This window comes from Hakea prostrata, chromosome 3, assembly GCF_041222555.1.
Source record: "Hakea prostrata isolate BN-2017 chromosome 3, UWA_Hpros_2, whole genome shotgun sequence".
Taxonomy (NCBI): domain Eukaryota; kingdom Viridiplantae; phylum Streptophyta; class Magnoliopsida; order Proteales; family Proteaceae; genus Hakea; species Hakea prostrata.
In genome coordinates, this window is record NC_142602.1 from 51,362,859 (window position 1) to 51,366,935 (window position 4,077).

The following is a 4,077-nucleotide window of genomic DNA, read 5'->3' on the forward strand; positions in this document are numbered from 1 at the left end:
GACACTAGGCATGGTCCAAGCAAGTGACATGTGCCACTTGTGCTCTTTTGGTCAACATGACAACCAGCAAAGTCGGCATCCGAGAAAATCAATAAGTCAAATTCTTGACCCTTAGGGTACCATAATCCTAAGTTTGATGTGCCTTTCAAATATTTGAATATTCTCTTAATGACACAAGCATGAGATTGTTTAGGATTGGTTTGATATCTTGCACAAGCACACACACTAAACATGATGTCCGGTCTACTAGCCGTTAAGTATATAAGGCTTTGGGTGTTCCACTAACCGTTTGAGACGTTACATCAAATTTCTTTATGAGTTTTTTAATGTACTTGTTTGACTAATGAATATACCATTTTCATTTTGTTTAATTTGCAAATCAAGAAAGAAATTTAATTCACCCATCATACTCATTTCTCATACATGTACTAAACTCGTGACATAGAAATTCATTTGTAGCACCAAAGATGATATCATCCACATATATTTGTACAATAATAGTTTCTTGTATTTTACATATAGTGTGGTATTTACCTTTTCCATTAGAATCCCTCTTGGACTAAAAATTTGCTTAATCTTTCATACCAAGATTGTGGAGCTTGTTTAAGACCATAAAGAACTCTTTTAAGTTTGAAGACATAGTTGGGGTAGGTAGGGTATTCAAAGCCCAGAGGTTGTATGACATATACTTCCTCCATAATGAATCCATTTAAAAAAACACTTTTTAAATCCATTTGATATAACTTGAAGTTCTTATGGCATGAAAATGCCAACAACATTCTTATGGATTCTAATCGGGCTACGGGTCATAGGTATCATCAAAGTCAATTCCCTCTTGTTGATTATATCCTTGGGCAACCAACCTTGCCTTGTTTCTAACAACTTGACCATTTTCATCAAGCTTGTTTCTAAATACCCATTTGGTGCCTATGATGGTATGGTTTTGAGGTCTTTGAATGAGTTCCCAAACATCATTTCTTTCAAATTGATTTAACTCTTCTTGCATGGCCATGATCCAATAACTATCGGTTAGGGCCTCTTTAGCATTCTTGGGTTATATAGTTGACAAGAATGCAACATAATTGCAAAAGTTTTGAGTTCTTGATCTAGTTTGGATTCCTTGACCTAAGTCACCTATGACTTTTTCAAGGGGATGGTCTTTCCATGGAACTACCTCCTTAGGTAATTCTTGAGAGGGTGTCCCACTATCTTTGAGATCATTTCTAAGTTCTTCTAGGGATAAGTTATCCACTTTTTTTCTAATCACATGTTCAGTCCTCCCATCATCATCCTCATCAACTAGAGGTTTATATTTATCCTTAGGTGGAGATACATCACATTTGACATTCATTGATTCTTCCACAGCTAAGGTTCTTCTATTTAGCACTCTATATGATCTACTATTTTGAGAATATCCCAAGAAAACTCCCTCATCAACTTTTTCTTCAAATTTTCCCTTAGGGTCTCTAGTGTTCAATATGGTACATTTACATCCAAATATTTGGAAGTGATCAACCCTAGGTACTTTGTTGTGATAGAGTTCATATGGTGTCTTGTTTAGGAATTTTCTAATTAAGACATGATTCGAGACATAATAAGATGTGCTTGTGGCTTCCGCACAAAGATACTTTGGCATTGAGAATTCACTAAACATGGTTCTAGCCATTTCTTGGAATGATCTATTCTCTCTTTCTACTACTCCATTTGATTAGGGGATTCTAGGGGCGGAAAAGTTATGAGTTATGCCTTCTTTATCACAAAACTCTCCAAAGTAGTTATTGTTATCAAATTCCCTCCCATGGTCACTTTGAATGATGGTTATGAAGTATCCTTTATGATTTTGAATTTTCGTAGCACGAATGATGAATTCCTCAAAAGCATCATCTTTATGTTTTAGAAACAAAGTCCATGTATACCTTGAGTAGTCATCAACGATGACAAATGTATAGTATTTACCACCAAGACTAGCTATGGAAATAGGTCAAAATAAGTCCATATTTAAAAGTTCTATTGGTCTACTAGTGGAGACTATGTTTTTTGATTTATGGGATACTTTTGTTTGTTTTCCCTATTGGCATGCATCACAAAAGTAGTTTTCATCAAACTTTATTTTTGGAAGGTTTCTAACTAGATTCTTTGATGCAATGGTCTTAATTAGCTTCATATTGATGTGACCTAGTTTTCTATGCCAAACTAGAATTTCTTCATGTGACATAAAACAAGTCATATTAGGAGATGACTCATTGAACACACAAGTATAAATGTTATCTCTCCTAATACCTTTAAATGATTAGATTTTTATTCACATCTTTCACATAGCAACCAGAAACATCAAATGTAACTTTATTGCCTATGCTACATAATTGACTTACACTAAGTAAATTATACGATAGTTTATCAACTAAATATACATTAGATATAGAGGTACCTCTAATGTTAACTTGACCAATCCCAACTATCTTTATTTTGCTATTGTCTCCATAGATGACACACCCTCAATCATATGATCTAAGCATTGTGAAGAGCTTTGGATTTGACGTCATATGCTTGGAACAACCGCTATCAATGTACCATTCACTTCTTTGGGTGTTCATCAAGCAAACCTACATAATTAAGAAAATATGTGTATTGGTCCCCACGTCTACATGGGTCCATATTGGTTAGATCTTATTGGTTCCATGTTGAACCAACTATGTTGATATTCCTTTGGTCTTTGAAATCTTGGGTCACAAATGTTAAACGGTTCTTGGACTTGAGGTTTTTGTTTCCTTGGTCCATTGAAGTTTTGACTTCTTTTCCCATTCATTTTGTTTGTGGTTTTGTAGAAGTTCTCACTTCTCCAAGGTTTTTGATGATTTGGCATATGTGGCCTAAATGGAGGTTGAGGAATATGCTCATAAGGTGCATAGTAGGGATATGGCCAATTATAATCGTACATCATTTGGTTTTGGTTTGGTCAAAATTGGTGATATTGTTGGCTTTGGAGATTTTGGTAATTTTGGGGGTTTTCCCACCTATGGTCATAATGGTTTTGATTTCCACCATTGCCTTTTGAATAACCTTAATTAGAAATGTTTTGTCCTTTTGTTCCTTAGATATTCTTTGGTCCATTTCTTTGATTTCTATTTTGCCCTTTCCTTTGGGAATAGTAATTTCCCCTTCCAATTTTGCCTTTGTTTGTTTGAGATTGAGTCTTGTTCCCACTTTGAATGTTTCTTGAACATTTGTAGGTTTTGGTGAGGGATTCTTACTAGATATTCCTTTTTCAAATCGAACTTCCTTCCCCTTTCTAGGAGAGGAGGTCTTACCATTGAATCAAAGTCCTTTATCTTGTGGACTCTTTTGGGGGGTTCCTAGAAGATTATCTAGGTTCTTTTGCCCATTTGTGAATTTCACAAGGGCATCGTTTAGGTCAATATTTTTCTTTTCAATTATCTTAATGTACTCCCGTAAGTTATTTACGGTGTCATTAAGAGAGAACACGTCACCTTCCAAGATCTTGTTTTTCTTTTGAAGTTTCTTGCTTAAATTATATAAGGTTTGAAAGCCACTAAGTCTTCCTCATCAATGTCATCTATCTCATTTTCATCATGAATGGAATCAAAACTATCATATATAGAATTTACCTCATGGTCATGATCTTCATCCGACTTAGCCATTAACGCTAACTTGATCTTTTCCTCACTAGATTCCTCATTTTCTTCCTCATTGTCGCTTGTAGTGTAGGTCACTTCAGCTTTGTAAGCTTTTTTCTTTCCTTTGTTAGGACATTCAGTTTTGAAGTGCTCCGGTTTCCTACACTCAAAGCAAATGACATCTTGAATGTTAGTGGGTGGGGTTCTCCCTTTTGAGAAATTTTTACCTTTAGATTCTTTTGACCCTTGTCCTTAGGTGGAAATCTTCCTTTTCTTCCCTTGAGAAACTTCTTGAACTTTCTTGTGATAAGTGCAATATCACTATTGGAGTCGATTTCATCTTCTTCACTTTCATCATCCTTCTTGATGGAGCTTTTAAGAGCAATTGACTTCTTCTTTGGCTCTTTTAAAAGAATTTCTTCATATCTATTATCTTCCTCAA